The sequence below is a fragment of the Tachyglossus aculeatus genome, chromosome 2 (assembly GCF_015852505.1).
Source record: "Tachyglossus aculeatus isolate mTacAcu1 chromosome 2, mTacAcu1.pri, whole genome shotgun sequence".
NCBI classification, from domain to species: Eukaryota; Metazoa; Chordata; class Mammalia; order Monotremata; family Tachyglossidae; genus Tachyglossus; species Tachyglossus aculeatus.
The window spans coordinates 32,226,227-32,243,985 of record NC_052067.1 but is presented as its reverse complement, the minus strand read 5'-3'; the positions used below and the strand labels follow the sequence as shown (position 1 = coordinate 32,243,985).

The following is a 17,759-nucleotide window of genomic DNA, read 5'->3' as shown; positions in this document are numbered from 1 at the left end:
CATTTGGTAAGTGCTTACTATGTGCAAAGTGCCGTTCTAAGCGCTGGGGAGGATACAAGGTGATCAGATTGCCCCACATGGGGCTCACAGTCTTCATCCCCATTTCACAGATGAGGTAACTGAGGCACAGAGAAGGTAAGTGACTTGCCCAAAGTCACACATCTGACAATTGGCAGAGGCAGGATTTGAACCCATGACCTCTGACTCTCAAGCCCATGCTCTTTCCATTGAGCCATGCTGCTTCTCTGGGAAGCGGCACGGACAATTGGGAAGCAGCATGGATAAATTTGCCTAATAATAATTGTGGCATTTGTTAAGCGTTTACGGCGTGTGAGGCACTGTACTAAGCGCTGGGGTGGATACAAGTAAATTGGGTTAGACACAATCACTGTCCCACATGGGGCTCACGGTCTTAATCCCCATTTTACGATGAACTGAGACAAAGAGAGCAGACAAGAGGTAAAGCCAGAATTAGATTCTCAGGCCCATGCTCTATCCACTAGGCCACAATGCTTCCTCTTCTCTGTGCCTCAGTTTCTTCACCTGTAAAATGAGGACTTGATACCTCTTCTCCCACCTCCTTCATCTGTGATCCCCATTTGGGACAAGGATGGTGTCTAACCTGATTGGTTTATAATCTACCCCAGTGCTTAATTCAGTGTTAAGCAGATAATAAGTGATTAACTACTATTATTATTATTATCTTTAAATTCCTATCAATTACAATTACAGTAATGAACCCACTACAATTATTATAAATATTGTAATGGCAGTCCTTAGATATATGACAACTGGATTTGAAAGATTTCATTTTATATTGAAACGTTAATTGAAAGAAATTTTTACCTACCAAACAAGGTTATAACTGGAGGGGAAGGGGAAGGAGGAGGCTGCTGGCTCCTGAACCAAAGTTTGATACAATACTTTTACCAAAATTAACAAGAATTGTGAAGTCACTCCATTAAGTAATATGGCAACATTAATAAATTTACATTGAGTCAGAGGGTACCTACCCACTATAGGGTACCTGACTTTCTCTTTAATTGCTGTTAACCCCCACCTCATGACTCCTCCAGGCAACTGGATTTCTAGTCCCAGCTCCACCACATACCTGCTGTATAACTGGAAAAATCACTTACCTTCTCTGTGCCACAATTACTCACCTGTAAAATAGGGATTAAGACTATGAGCCCCATGTGGGACATGGACCATGTCCACCCTGATTATCTTGGATCTACTCTAGTGCTTAATACAGTGCCTGGCACGTAGTAAGCACTTAATATCATTAAAAAAATAAAATGGCCAATCCCACCCTCAGACTCACCAGCAAAGGACCCTAAAATTTCCCTCTCCTTTCCCATCATGGCTTTTTATGGATCGTACACATAAAAAAACTTACCTTATAATATGCTCTATCAAGGCCTACCCCTCGCTTGCTGGACTCCGTGCCCCACAGCAACATAAACTGGCAGAGAAGAGAGACTGTGAATGGTACCACCCTAATCAATTTCTCCACACAGGCTCTCGGTCCTGACGGCTCAAGGCCAAGGCTTGATCTGTCATTCTCAAAACGACACTCCACCCACCATCACTACACTGCACTACACTTGTAAAACTATTTATCGAAGAATGCCAATGTTCTGTCGAACATTAATCAGTGAAAAGAAACATGAGACCTCAAGAATGGAAGCAAAAGTCACTGTGTTCCTTGGAACACTCGCCAAGACACAAAAACACCTGCAGTCCAGTTTGGGAACTATGCAAGCTATAAGGATGAGCATCTGATCCAAGAGGGCTTGCTCTCTCAGCCAGGCCAGGACACTGAATCAGGAGCTGGCTGTGGAAAAGGGAAATCCCCTGAGCCATAACCCCTTTGAATGATTACAGTAGTACTAAAGCACTATGGCTCAGCAACTGTATAGAGAAGGACATCCACAGTTCCGTCTGATGGTTCCATGGTTATCTCTCTTGACTTTTATTTACATAGGATTACGGACAACCAGATTATTTTCCCTCCATTGGGAAACTGTCCCAGACTTTGGTGCCTCATATGGTAACAATGAGCCCCAGGACTCTCCACTTCCACACATTTACTAGCACCAGCTTAGAGCCTCAAAACAACCCTTACAGTCAATTATATATGACACAAATTAGTCCAAGAATATTAAGGTATTTTCTGAAGCTATAAGACCACTTTTTATTCCTTAAAGGATATAAAGCGCTACTGTTTATAATGCAGTGAAAATAATTCCTACACCACCCACAAATATTTTAAATTAGTATATTCTTTATTTTTTATTTTCAGTGTGAGCTTAAAAGCTATAATGCAAGGTGCCATGGCCATTCTCAAGAGGGCTTCCTCTGAAAAGCCTCAAATGGTAACATGAGAAATTCAAGTACAATGGTAAAGTCAAAGGGCAATGAGAATGGCTCCATTTGGACTAAATATGATAAGAGAAGACAGAAAGACATGACTCTCAGAATTTAACACAATGTTAAGGACCAGTCCCCTGACTCCAAGCAAGTAAATAAGGAAATCATTCAGGCTAAATGGTTTTCAATGTTTTCCTTAGAGACTTTCTGGGGGGCGGGGGGATGCTTAGTTCAGCGCTTTGCACACAGTAGGCACTCAAATGACAGTGTGGCCTCAAGGAAAGAGAACAGTTCTGGGAGTCAGAAGACCTGCGTTCTAATCCCAGTTGTGCCTACTGCTTTCTGTGTGACCTTGGGCACGGCACTTCGCTTCTCTGTGCCTCAGTTCTCCTACTCTCCTTCCTACTAGAGCATGAGACCCAAGGGGGACAGGGACTGTGTTTAACCTAATTGATTTGTATCTACCCTAACGCTTACACACAGAGTAAATGCTTAACAAACACCATTAAAAAAAAATATATTGATTGAGGCTCCACAACATCTATTAGGAGCCCATTGCAGGCAAGCAAATCAAGAAATCTTTCTCTCCATCCAACCAAAATCTCTTTGACTTTAAATGTAATTATTTCCTCGTGATTAAGTCTTACGGAAATATATGTTTAATCTATATTAATGAATGTCTCTCCTACACTAAGCTCATTGTGGGCAGAGATCATGTATACCAACTCTGTACAGTGCTCTGCACATAGTAAGTGCTCAATAAACACTATTAACTTCTCCTCATAAAAATCCTTCAGCTAAGTATGTCTTTCAATAATATTTCCCCCAAAAGAGAGGGATACTTGAGGTCTCAAATTTTTTTCCTAAATTAAAATAAAAAGTTTCACTGAGTTTCACTTGATGTATGAAGAGAAGAATTTTCCAGTTTTCTAATTTTCTAATTCTAATTTCTAATTCTAATTCTTCTCTTCATACATCAAGTGAAACTCAGTGAAACTTTTTATTTTAATTTAGGAAAAAAATTTGAGACCTCAAGAATCTATTTCCACTTGGTATTTTCCAGCAGCAACACCTGGTTGTATGAGGTTGGCTTTACGGAACATTGTACATATCGCCATCATCTTGCTATCGAACACATAATGAAAAAACAAGGCTCGGGGTATCTAAAACAGGAAAAGTTGATTCAATTCTAAAAATTAGCCCAAAGAAATCAAGGGTACTAAAACTTTTCTACAGAGTACCTGATGAACATCTTTTGTTTTCATATAAATTAGCTTTTGAAACTGTCAAAGGATAAACTTTCCAAATTCAGGAAAAAGCAAAATTCCACAAAATATATGCACGAGTTGCAACATAATAAGCCCAGACAACAACTTTAAAGTTAGCAGTATCCTATTATCTTTATAAATGGGAAAAGTAGGCAAGTCTGTCAACCATCAAATCTGAAAAAAAAGCTCCATGAGAACGACAAAATACACTGTGCTTGAAAAAATACGTATGTCGACACTCAAAAATCGGAAGCTAAATAGACGAATGCCTTTTTCTTCTTCCTATTCCATTTATTTTAGGATTTGCCCCTAAGAAGCAGTCAGTATTATTTGTTGAACACTATGTGCACAGCCCTGTACTTAGCCCTTCAGCGATTACAATGAGAGAGACCAAGTCTCTGCTCTCAAGGAGTCTACAGTCTGAGAAGACAAAGATGAAAATAATTTACAAACTGTGGGAAAAGGAAGAAGAATATGGGTGTAGAAGTAAGATAAATATATCAGAAAAAAACCTGCTGATTTGCCTACATAATTTAAGTAACATACAAATATATAAATCATAAAGCACACAAGAACGTAAGAGGGTAGGAATAAAGTACAAAAATACCACATGGGTTTAGGGTTGATGCAACTGTTATGTTGTGAATTCACTGTGAAAATAAGGGGTGAGGTACCTTACTATGCCTGGGAATCAATCAATCAATCGTATTTATTGAGCACTTACTGTGTGCAGAGCACTGTACTAAGCGCTTAATCAATCAATCAATTGTATTTATTGAGCACTTACTGTGTGCAGAGCACTGTACTAAGTGCTTGGGAAGTACAAGTTGGCAACATATAGAGACAGTCCCTACCCAACAGTGGGCTCAGTCTAAAAGGGGAGACAGAGAACAAAACCAAACATACTAACAAAATAAAATAAATAGAATAGATATGTACAAGTAAAATAAATAAATAAATAAATAGAGTAATAAATATGTACAAACACATATACATATATACATGTGCTGCGGGGAAGGGAAGGAGGTAAGATGGGGGGGATGGAGAGGGGGACGAGGGGGAGAGGAAGGAAGGGGCTCAGTCTGGGAAGGCCTCCTGGAGGAGGTGAGCTCTCAGTAGGGCCTTGAAGGGAGGAAGAGAGCAAGCTTGGCGGATGGGCAGAGGGAGGGCATTCCAGGCCCGGGGGATGACGTGGGCCGGGGGTCGATGGCGGGACAGGTGAGAACGAGGCCTAACGGTGAGGAGATTAGCGGCGGAGGAGCGGAGGGTGCGGGGTGGGCTGTAGAAGGAGAGAAGGGAGGTGAGGTAGGAGGGGGTGAGGTGATGGACAGCCTTGAAGCCCAGGGTGAGGAGTTTCTGCCTGATATGCAGATTGATTGGTAGCCACTGGAGATTTTTGAGGAGGGGAGTAACATGCCCAGAGCATTTCTGGACAAAGACAATCCGGGCAGCAGTATGAAGTATGGATTGATTGACTGACTGATTATCAATCAATCATTTTTATTGAGTGCTTACTGTGTGCACAGCACTGACCTAAACACCTGGAAGGATACAAAACAAAAGAGGTGGCAGACATATTCAAGGACCTAACAGTCTGAGGCAGGAGACACATTAATATAAATTAATCACAGATACGCATATAAGTGCCATGGTACTAATAAAGGGTGCAGATCCAAGTGCAAGGGTGATGCAGAAAGAAGTGGGAGATGTACTTTTAAACCTGCACTTCAGCTTCCCTGACCTCAATTTGTATTTAAACTTCCCTCTACTTCAACTTCCCTGACTTCACCATGACTCCTCAATCCCAGCACCCCCTCTCCCCCTCCGCTCACCCTTGGGCCGCCCCATCCCTATCCCTTTATCCCGTTCCATGGCCACCCCTTTTCCCCCTTCCCCCATGCAGGCTTCCAATCAGCTCCCTCCCATCCAAGCCCTCTCCACCCCTCGCACGCCGGCCTCAGCCAAGTGCGGCCTGTGGAACCTCCCACTCCATCATGGGGAAGCTTCCCTTCATCCTTGACTTGTTCCTGGCTCAGCCTCATCTCCTCCTCACCATCACTGAAACCTGGCTCGTTGTTGGGTACGGACTGTATTTGTCGCCGAACTGTACTTTCCAAGTGCTTAGTATAGTGCTCTGCGCACAGTAAGTGCTCAACAGATACGACTGAATGAATAAGGACTTAATCAGGAAAGTCACAGTCGCCTACCCACCCCCTCAGCATTTCTGCAGCAAATATACATATATGCACTCACAACCATTCAGCTGTTCTGAATATACAGATATACAAACTCTAAGTATTTACTCTTCTACATTTCCATCTTTCCAATCTCCTTTTTTCTGCTCTATGTAAATTACTTCCTATCAGCCTCCATTGCCAGACTGCACGCTGCTCAAGGGCAAGGACTGAGCTCCCGACCTCTATTGTAATCTCTGAAGCACTTGGTTCTGTGCTCTACTACTGAATGAATGTTTAATAGGATAAAAAAAATTTACCCAGCTTATAAAACAGTATTAAACAAAACTTGCTCAAATTTAAGAACCAAAGCTATATGGAGTGATGAAAAACCAATATGCATTTGAAAAAACCAAAAAAAACAAATACACTTTTCAAATTCCCAAAGCAAATTCTCTTAAATCCACTTCAAATTCCAAGACATCTAAATGACCAGTTAATAGACAAATAAATAATAGACTCAGTGAAGCTTTACTATGGTGCATAAAATTGTTGACAATAGATTTCTTCAATAAAAAATTGAATTATAACCTGAGGGTGGTTTAATTTGATACAATTTTGAACATGTCATATATAGATTTCAAAACAGATGCTAAGAGACTCTACAAAGACACTTGGCTCAGCCAGAAGCCAGATTAAAAGTTTCATCTGGAACTTAAAGTTTCACAGTTCTGTTAAAATTGCCAATGTCTCCAATGCCAGGCAATAGTGTGCATCCCACAATTTCTCTTCTCAGAGCCTTAGTTAAAGCTGCCCCCAAAGTCAGACCATTTATAAACATAACACAACAAATTATATAAGCAGCCAAACTGCTGTGTTCCCTACAATCAAGTTAAACTCGAATTTTACAGTATTTACTTTAGCTTCTTACACTTGACCTTCCCTCGCCTGTTCTACTGGCATATCCAGTTAGCTATCCTGTCTTCAAACATGATGCTACTGGGGATAAGTAGCATAAATATGATCGTGACTGAAAATACCTAATTCACTACTGCACACAAGATATAAATTCGGCAGACAGCCCTCTGGGGAGTCAGGTTTTGAGTTTGGGCCGGAAGGCTAAGTTTCCTGCATTTTTTTCTTATTCATTCATTCAATCATATTTACTGAGTGCTTACTGTGTGCAGAGCACTGTACTAGGCGCTTGGGAAGTACAAGTCAGCAACATATAGAGATGGTCTCTACCCAACAACGGGCTCACGGTCTAGAAGGGGGAGACAGACAACAAAACAAAACATGTAGACAGGTGTCAAAATCATCAGAATAAATAGAATTATATTCTGAAGTATCTATATATAGTATATAGTATGTATATTGAATTTATATCTTGTGTGCAGTAGTGAATTAGGTATTTTCAGTCACGATCATATTTATGCTACTTATCCCCAGTAGCATCATGTTTGAAGACAGGATAGCTAACTGGATATGCCAGTAGAACAGGCGAGGGAAGGTCAATATATATACTATATATATCATATCATATTATATCTACATATGATACTAAATATAGTATATATAGTATCTATATATGATACTATACATAGTATATATAGTATTTATATATGATACTATATGCTGCAGACCTTTCTCAGAGGGAAAGGCAAGGGGAGCCTCTCAAGTTCTCAGGAAGGAGAAGTTACTTACAGGTCCAACACCATTCAGGGTGGGCAGTGCCTTCCAAATTAAGACTGCTCTGACACCAGGTGTATTGGAAATCACACTATGCCGCATAAGCTAATAAATTTTTAAGTTAATGGATGTGTTTGCATTTTTAATGGTATTTGTTAAGCACTTACTATGTGCCAGGCACTGTACCACACGGTGGGATAAATACAAACTAATCAGTTTGGACAAAGTCCATGGCCCACACTGGGCTCTCAGTTTTAATCCCCGTTATACAGATGAGGTAACAGGCACAGAGAAGTTAAATGACTTGCCCAAGGTCACACAGCACTCAAGTAGTGGAGCCGGGATTAGAACTCAGGTTCTTCTGACTCTTAGGCCCATGCTCTCTCCTCTAGGCCCAACAAAATGAAATATGGTGATTACACCTACAAAGTCAATTTAGCTTCTTGGTTGTTCCATCAATTCCCTTAAATTCAATATGATAAACGTAGCACTGATTTGTCTACCTGAACATTATTTTCCAAATTCATTCTTTGTCACTGGAGTGTACACTATTATCATCTTCCTGGACGTAGAGGCTCAGAAACCTGAAATCACCACTGATTCTTTTCCTCAGTAAACTGTCCAAAGTTGACATGAGCAAAATAGTGATAATAATAATCACGGTACTTGTTAAGCGCTATGTGCCAAGCACTGAACTAAGCACTGGGGTAGATACACGATCATCAGAGTCTAAGCATACATCGGACTGAATCCCCATTTTACAGATGAGGAAACTGAACCACAGAGAAGTTAAATGACTTGCCCCAAGTCACACAACAGATAAAAGATGGAGCCGCAATAGAATCCAGGTCTTCTGACTCCCAGGACCACGTTCTTTCCTCTAGGTCTCAATGTTTCTCATTTCTTCTATCTTAAATCCTTATACCTCTGGTCCAAACAATTACCTCATGCCTTGGACGACTGCAACCTCCTCATAGGATTTCCTCCTTTTCACCCAACTGACCAAATGTCCCTGCAGAAATCATCTTCCTTTCCATGAGCTCTATCCATGTCACTTCTCCTAGAGAAGCAGTGTGGCTCAGTAGGAAAAAGCCTGGGCTTTGGAGTCAGAGGTCATGGGTTCAAATCCCGGCTCTGCCAATTGTCAGCTGTGTGACTTTGGGCAAGTCACTTAACTTCTCTGTGCCTCAGTTACCTCATCTGTAAACTGAGGATTAAGACTGTGAGCCCCACCAGGGACAACCTGATCACCTTGTAACCTCCCCAGTGCTTAGAACAGTGCTTTGCACATAGTAAGCACTTAATGAATGCTATTATTATTATTATTATTATTCTCTTCTGAGTTTCAAATCAGAATTAGTTTTCTCACCTGGGGTCTCAATGCCCTCTTCAGCATATATAGTATAGCTCTTTCCCAACTGAATTTTAATGACAATATTACTAATAGACCTCCCTCATTGGAAATAACAGTGCAAAATTTACCTTGACTTAAGCACTTTCTTCTCCATTTGAAATAATTTGACTTGAATAAAGTATAGGCTATTTCGACATCATACATAAGAGCAAATCTATTTTGCATAACTTAATGACACCTCTATTCCTGCTACCACGAAGTGCCTTTTAGTTGAATAGGGAGTAAAATATGTAAAACTTTGAAAATGAACTACTGTAGGTACATATGTCATAAAAAACTAATTCAAAAGTCTTTCACTACTAGTACATATCTGATCATATGATTTTATTGTATTTTTTTTATCTTTTGAATACACTTACTGTTTTGATCTCTTTGGGACCCTGAAACAATAAAACATTTAACACTGTTTCTATAGAAAACTTCCCTACATTTTTTAATGGTATTTGTTAAGCACTTACTATGTTATCGAACACTGTTCTAAACGCTGAGGTAGATACACATGAATTAGGTTGGACACGGTCTCTGTCCGGCATTCATTCAATCGTATTTACTGAACGCTTACTGAGTGCATAGCATAGGGCTCCCAGTCTAAGTAGGAGGGAGAACAGGAGAACTGAGGCAAGAACTGAGGCACAGAGAAGTGAAGTGACTTGTCAAAGGTCTCACAGCAGGCAACTGACAGTGCTGGGATTACAATTCAGACACTTGTCCACATGTTTGTACAGTGCTCTGCACACAGTAAGCGCTCAATAAATATGACAATGTTTCCACTAGGCCACGCTGCTTCCCATTTAATGCGCTCTCATTTAACACTAATTTAATGGAAAAAATCAGGAGCACTGACAGTGGTGTAGCAGCATGGCTTAGTGGAAAGAGCCCGGGCTTGGGAGTCAGAAGTCATGGGTTCTAATCCCAGCTCCGCCACTTATCGGCTGTGTGATTTGGGGTAAGTCACTTCACTTCTCTGTGCCTCAGTTCTCTCAACTGCAAAATGGGGATTAAGACTGTGAGCCCCACGTGGGACACCTGATTACCCTGTATCTATCCCAGCACTTAGAACAGTGCTTTGCACATAGTAAGCGCTTAACAAATACCATCATCATCATATCATGATAATTGTCCTTGTTTGTGATTTATGCCCACTTTGACTAAAAATATCCTGTAATCTTTAGATTAAAAATTGGAACTTTACACATTAAAGAAATAGAAGCATGCTTCATCACCAATTAAAATTCTTAAATTGTTTACCACTTAGGTAGTAATATTCTGAAGTCTCTGTCTCTCCCCCACAACCTCCCCCGCACCAACTTCATTCATTCTAACGTCTCTGCTAATTTCTGTTATACTCTCCTAAGCGTTTACTACAGCGCTCTGCACAAGCCCTTAGTAAAGAGCTATGCCCACAGTAAGAGCTCAATACGCATGCTTGAATGAATAGTAAGCACTCAATAAATACCACTAATTGATTGATTGATAATCCAAGTACCAGCAATGCCTCCAACCCCAATGCAGGCCATCGGAGGAAGTCTGGCACGTTCTGGCCTCCACAAGAGATGTGGGGCTATAGGACAGCCGTCCTGGCCAATTCCTGGTGCAGCTCCAGAAATTCATGCTGGAATTCTAGGATCCTCAAGATCACCTACAAAAGTGGGAGCAGGAGGCAAAGAGGTATAGAGGGACCCAAGTGCAGAGGCAGCATGGAAAAGATGCTGCAGCAGCAAAGCTGCCAGATGCCAATAGACTTTTTAGCTTGTAAACTCCTCACAGAAAGGGATCGTGTCTCCTCCTTTCATCATAAAACCACCCCCCCACACACACACACAGTAGGTGTTCACAAAACACACGATGAGCCAAGGAGAATCAGCTTGGTATGCTATCCATTGGCACAAGTGCTGAAAGAAGACAAAGCCTACTTGGTTCAAATCTCTCTCATTTTGCTATTTAAAACATAATGATGAGAAGATGGTGGCAAATCTGAGAAGATTCAACACGGACAAATGATCTTTCAATCATCATTCCTCTTTTTAAAATCAAGATTGTGCAAATGCAAGAAATGGATTGTAATCGTCCCAACGTTCGTTTCCAGTCAGAAATTCGCAAAAGCAGTCATTTCCAAAAATGGATGCTCTCTGACTCAATTCTGCTTAGATTTGATCAGTTTACAGATTTAAGTACCTGCTAAAGTTGCCAAAATTAACATCATTCATTCAATCGTATTTATTGAGCGCTTACTGTGCGCAGAGCACGTCACCGTTCCTCTTCTCTAACCATCTGAAACTTTTCTCAGAAACTTCAGAATATTACTACCTAAGTGGTAAACAATTTAAGAATTTTAATTGGTGATGAAGCATGCTTCTATTTCTTTAATGTGTAAAGTACCAATTTTTAATCTAAAGATTACAGGATATTTTTAGTCAAAGTGGGCATAAATCACAAACAAGGACAATCTTAACTTGCTTCACTGTAATACTTTGAACTAAAAATTATGCCAGTTATTTTTTTCTTTGAAATAGATGGATTTTTTCAAAAACACATGAATCTACTCAATAGAGCTCACTAGAGATAAATAATACCAACTTTCACACGTCTTTACATAACCTCATTTTCTCACGGAATTAGTTTTTGAGTAAAGTACAAAAGATGAATTGTTTTACCTATTGATTTTATATTTATTTTTGCAATATATATACGGAGGGGCTCTTCCCCTCATTTCCCAAACTGCTGTTAAAATCTTCTCCATCTTTAATAATTTAAATTCAAACTTGGAAATCTCTTCCTGTTGGAAAAATATGTTATTGGCTTAACTTCTCTAATGCTTTGGGAAACAATGGCATGAGGAGATCCCTCTTCCCCTTAGAGCATAAGCAGCTCAAATCCCTTTAATTGTTTTGAAATTTGATTATTAGAGCCAATTCCTCCCTTTTTTGGTCACTAGAGCATTTCTAAGCAAAGATTACCTATTTCCCTACAGGACTGACCATATCACATCATATATTCTAGTTTGGGCCTAACAAGTTCTTTAAAATACAGTAGGAGCACTGCCTCTTGCTTTGTATTCTATCCATCTGCTAATATGGTTTCTTGCTTGCCTTTTTTACTGCAGCTGTGCACCGGGTTAACTGTTTCAATAGTTTTCCTACAATAACCCACAAATTTTTTCCTGATCAGTGTGCTGTATGATTGGTTCTTTGTTCCTAAGATAATTATTTTACATTTGTCTACACTGAACTGCATTTGCCATCTGCTGGCCCAATCACCTAAACAATCCAAATCCTTTAGAATCTGATTGCATTGTTCCTCATTATTTCCTCTGCCTCCAGTTTTAGGATCCTCTGCAAACTTGGAGATCTTTCTTCCATCTCCTGTCCAAATTTTATTATAATACATATTCAAAAACTGACCTTTGGGGCACTCCAGCACTTAGAATGGTGCTTTGCACATAGTAAGCACTTAATAAATGCCATTATTATTATCATTCACAACCAACCTGAAAAGAGTTTCCCTAAAGGATTCCCCTAAGCTAATTTGAGGAAAGTTTTGAAGATCGAGTACTTGTTTTTCCCTCTAACAGTCATCGTTTAATCTAGTCACTAAAAGGTGGCCTCTTAACTACAAAGAATGCCAGGAAGCAATGTAGTTTTTGATGTCAAATACGGAATTGATCTTCCCAAATGTACATCAAAAGCTTTTTTTATGTATTTGTTAAGCACTTACTACGTTTCAAGGACTGTTGTTACGTGCTGGGGCAGATATGAATCGATCAAGTAGGACACATTCCCGGTCCCTCGAGGAGTTCACAGTTTAAGCAGGAGGTAGAACACTTTACAGTCGGGGAAACTGAAGGCCCAGAGACGGGAAGTGACTTGCTCAAAGTCACCCAGCAGGCAGGTGCCAGGCCTGGGATGAGAACCTAGGTCCTCCAAACCCAAGGCCTGGGCTCTTTCCACCAGAACACACTGCTTCTCATGAAGTTACAAAAACAGAGTTCAAAGGGGGTGGGCCTGAGGCTGCTGGCCACTCCAGGAGGCCATCCTTAAGAATGGGCTGGAGCAGCCGACCTCATCCCATTCCCCAGGCCGGTCGCCTGAAAGCTGAAGGCGCCCTGGGCAGTGCTCAGAACTAGGTGTTCAGTAAACCTCACCAACCCGGCCTGAAGGCTCGCTGGGCTCCCATGGGTTGGGTGGGAAGAGGTCCATGCTCCAACCAGCCGAAGGGTGAGTGTGATCCCACCAACACCCTGAGTTGGGGGGGAGAGGGTTCCATAATCCGGGATGGAATGGGCCTCCCTAAGGGGGCTGTGCCGGGAACAGGTTACTGCATTCCCACCGCTTTTTCTCTGGGCCAAAGGAGCCGGCCCACCCAGCCTGGCTGCTCCTGGGTGCTCTGCAGACAGAGCCCGGGCGGCTCGATTGCCACGGTATCACCGAGAACGGTCGGTGGTGCGGGAGCTCCCACTGGCTTTCTGTCGCCAGCCTGCTCTTGGTTGGCAGGGCCCATGTAGCTGAGCCCAGGGCCCCAGGACCTACCCGCTGGAGGCCCCAGCTTGCCCTCCCCACCACCCTGGGTGGGGTCCCACCCAGAGAGCGTCCCTGGCGTCCGGAGCTCTAGCTCTCCAAGAGACTGAGCGGTGCTTCCCACTGGGAAGCCAGGTGGTTGGACCCACCGGGAATACCACTTCAATTGGTCTGCCTCACTGTCTTCCCTTTTCCATCAGACTTGTCAAGAAGACGCTGACTAGCTCTCCCAACTTCAACTTCCTCGGCCAACTCTTGGACTACAAGAGGGAGATTCAGAGAGGGGGGGAGAGACGACTCCCAGCCCCAACTCTGTGCCACCGGTGGCCTCCAAGCCCGTCGGCAAGGGGCTTCTCTGCCAGGGAAGAAGACCACAACTCCCTGCTCAAAGGCGTCAATGGGCTGCACGGGGCCATGGACAGGTTGGACGTCAGCAACAAACTCAATCAATCAATCGTATTTACTGAGCGCTTACTGTGTGCAGAGCACTGTACTAAGCGCTTGGGAAGTACAAGTTGGCAACATATAGAGACAGTCCCTACCCAACAGTGGGCTCACAGTCTGGAAGGGGGAGACAGAGAACAAAACCAAACATACTAACAAAATAAATAGAACAGATACGTACAAGATAAATAGAGTAATAAATATGTTCAAACATATATACATATATACAAGTGCTGTGGGGAAGGGAAGGAGGTCAGATGGGGGGATGGAGAGGGGGATGAGGGGGAGAAAGTCTCCTGGAGGAGGTGAGCTCTCAGTAGGGCCTTGAAGGGAGGAAGAGAGAACTCCAGTGTTCAATGCCCCTTGACATCAGAGTCCTTTGTGGCCAGGAGGGCTGGTTCCTGGCACAGCTTCCTCTCCCTCCTTCTCCTTTTCAGAGGCAGAGGCAGCTGTGGTGTTGTACGAACTACCCAGGGCCCTGGAAGGGAGCGGCAAACTGGGCCAGCTCTCCCCTGTGCAGGAAGCCTCCAAGCAGATGCCTTAGAGCAGCCCAGACAAGTAGAAGGCCTTCCTCTCCGCCTGGCCCAGAAACCCCGGCTGCCAGAGAGCCAGGATGAAAGCTTGTACATAATTTCTTACTTTTATTTCATATTTCTGTTTAACCCAATGTAGGATTTGCAGTCTTACACATCTCTCTCAAAACTCTCACTGCCTACCTTACCTTGCTGGTCTACCAAGGCGCATCCCTCACACTTCATACCTGTAACTCCAACCTCACTATACCTCGAGCTCATCGGTCTCGCCACCAACCCCTTTCCCGTGTCTTTCCTCTGGCCTGGAATGTCTACCCCCTTAATTTCTGACAGATTATCACTGTCTCCACCTTCAAAACCTACTAAAATTACATTCCCTCCTAGAGGTCTTTCCCAATTAAGCCCCCTCTTCTGCATCACCTATGCACTTGGGCTCTACCCTTTAGCACTGTGATATCCACCTGACTTCGAGCCTGCATTTAATATATACCCATTTAATGTCTGTCTTTCCGTCTGGAATTTAAGTTCACAATGGGTAGGGATTGTGTCTACCTACTCCATTCATTCATTCGATCATATTTATTGAGTGCTTACTGTGTGCAGAGCACTGTACTAAGCACTTGGAAAGTACAATTCTGCTGTACTCTACCCAAGTGCTTAGTACAGTGCTCTGCACACAGTAAGCACTCAATAAATACCACTGATTCACAATAAATTTTAGGAATAGCTAGAAATATTACCAATTTACCTGTTCATTCCCTTGAATACTTATATTATCAGGTTAAATACAAATCTACTGAAAATCAACTACCATAAGTATTTTTGTGTGTATACGCTTTGAGAGCAGGGATTGTCAACCACCTAAATTGTACTCTCTCACACACTTATTAAAGAGCTCCTACATAAATTAAGCACTCAAATGCCACTCACGGGTTATTTTAACAATTCTTCATCCCTGTTGGGTTTTTTTTTTTTCACAGCCAGATACCATCCAGCTCTGGAAAAAATGAAACTAAGATTCATCTGTCACACAGGCTCTACTCCATCTTAATCCTCCTTGGTCACTCAACTGTCTGACACTGCGAGCCTTTCCCTTCTGCTGGAAATGATGCCTAGCCTTGGTTTACTGTCAGAGTCCTATCCTAGTTCTTCACCAACCTTCCTGGACCTTCCTTTTCAATCTCATTTGCTGGCTCTTCTTCCTCCACCTCTCACATCCACTAACTTTGGCTTGTTCTGCAACACTGTCTCTTCTCAATCCACACTCACCTTCCATCTAATTTATCACAGTTGTAAACACCACTATCCTCCAGGGTCTAAAAATGAGAAGTGAAAGAACAAGGCCAGGAAAATGCCAAAGTCAAATGGCTTCAGTCTGTTGCTAAATCCTGTCATTTTTTCCTCCATGACATCCTCCATGAGGCATTCATCACATCCAAAATAGACTACTGTATCAACCATTACCCTCAACACATATCCTTCCTTATGTATCTGTTGTCTATCCCTTTCCCTCCCTTATTTTCATATTATGAGTTCAACGAGGACCAGGGACCATGTCTAACTTTCGCAAGTGAATTTTTCCTCTCAAGTAAGCACTTGATCAGTATCAGTACCACTGCACTGTTTTTTTGTTTTGTTTTGTTTTGTTTCCAGCATCTCCCCTTTCCAGCGGATATTACACTCTGTGGCCAAGATCTTTTTGATAAAACACCATTCTGCACAAATCTCTCCACCCCTCAAAAACCTTCAATGCTAACATTCCTCTGCCACCAGAAATTCTGAACATTGGCTTCAAAGCACTCCATCTTCTTCCTGTTTATCCACTCTCCTCCACTCTGCTTCACTGGTCCCCACCTAACGCACTCACTGTGCTTCATTTGCCTCTCCCAACCCTAAAACTCTTTGCTCACGCCCTTCCTCCTCCCTGGAACCCCTCCACTCTTCAAATCTGTTAGACTACAGCTCTCTCCTTGTTCAAAGCCTTTCCAAATCTCATCTCCAACATGACTTCCCTGATTAATATTTATTCTGTCTACATCCTATACCCCCAGTTAACACCTCAGCACTTATGCAATCAATCAAAGGTATTTGAGCACTTTCTGTGTGTAGAGCACTGTACTAAGTGTTTGAGAAACTACAACGGACTTGGTACACACATTCGCTCCCAACAATGATCTTACAGTCTAGAGGGGGAGCCAGACATTAATAGAAATAATTTATAGAGGTATACACAAGTGCTGTGGGACTGATGGTGTGGTAATACCAAATCCACAAAGAGTACAAATCCAAGTGCTTAGGTGACGCAGAAGGCAGAGGGATTTGGGGAGGAAGGGGCTTCATCAGTGAAGGTCTCTTAGAGAACATATGACCTTAATAAGGCTTTGAAGGTGGGAAGATGATGGTGGTCTGGAATATATGGAATGGGAAGGCGTTCCAGGCCAGAGGGAGAATACAGGCAAGTGGTTGGTGGTGAGATTGAAGTACAGTGAGTAGACTGGCATTAGGAGCAAAGTGTGCAGCCTGGGTTGTAAAAGGATATCAGGGAGGTAAGATAAGAGGGGACAAGTTGGTTGAGTGCTTTAGGCTGAAGTTAAGGACTTTATGTTTGATGTTGAAGTGGGTGGCCAACTACTGAAGGGTCTTTAAGAATGGGGAGATGTGGACTGAAAGGTATTGGAAAAAAAATGATCCAGGCAGTGGAGTAAATTATGGATGGGGGTGGGGACAGGCAGGAGGCAGGGAGGTCAGTGAGGAGGCAGATGCATTAGTCAAGGAGGGATGGGATAAGTGTTTGGATCAGCATACGAGCAGTTTGAATGGAAAGGAAAGGGCAGATTTTAGCAGTGTTGTAAATATGGACATGTCAGGATTTGGTGACAGATTGAATATGTGAATAAGAACCAGAAGAGAACGGTGTCACTGAAACCAAAGTTAGATAATGTTTCAAGGGGAAAAGCGTAGTCTACCATGTCAGGGGCAGTTGAGCGGAAGAGGATTAGGATGGAGTAGAGGTCATCAGATATGGTGAAAAGGAAGTCAATGGTGAAATTAGGGCAGTTTCTGTCGAGTGAAGGGGACAGAAGCCAGATGGGAGGAGGTCTAAAAGACGACTGGAGGAGAGGAAGTGGAGCCATTAGGTGTAGACAATACGCTCAAGGAGTTCAGGGAGAAATGGTAGGAGGGAGATGGGGTGATAACTGGAGGGAGCTGTGGGGTTTAGGAAGGGATTTTTTTTTTAGGTCAGGGGAAACATGAACATTTTTGAAAGCAACGGGGAAGAAGCCATTGAAAAGTGAAAAGGTGAAACATGCAGAAAGAGAGGGAAAAAGGAAGGGGCTAAGTGTTTTGAT

General features: G+C 42.4%; 1 protein-coding gene across 6 annotated transcripts in view; it reads right to left on the bottom strand.

Moving 5' to 3' along the window:
- Positions 1–17,759, bottom strand: part of TBC1D5 (TBC1 domain family member 5) — a 498,550-nt gene that overhangs the window by 400,337 nt on the left and 80,454 nt on the right. The window contains exon 1 of one of the 6 annotated variants that reach the window (XM_038759932.1): positions 1,400–1,465. The exons of the other annotated variants lie outside the window; for them this stretch is intronic. The gene's annotated coding sequence lies outside the window, so the exon portion shown is untranslated. Of the gene's footprint in view, positions 1–1,399; positions 1,466–17,759 lie in introns of those variants that run through there. 6 annotated transcript variants of the gene reach the window in all.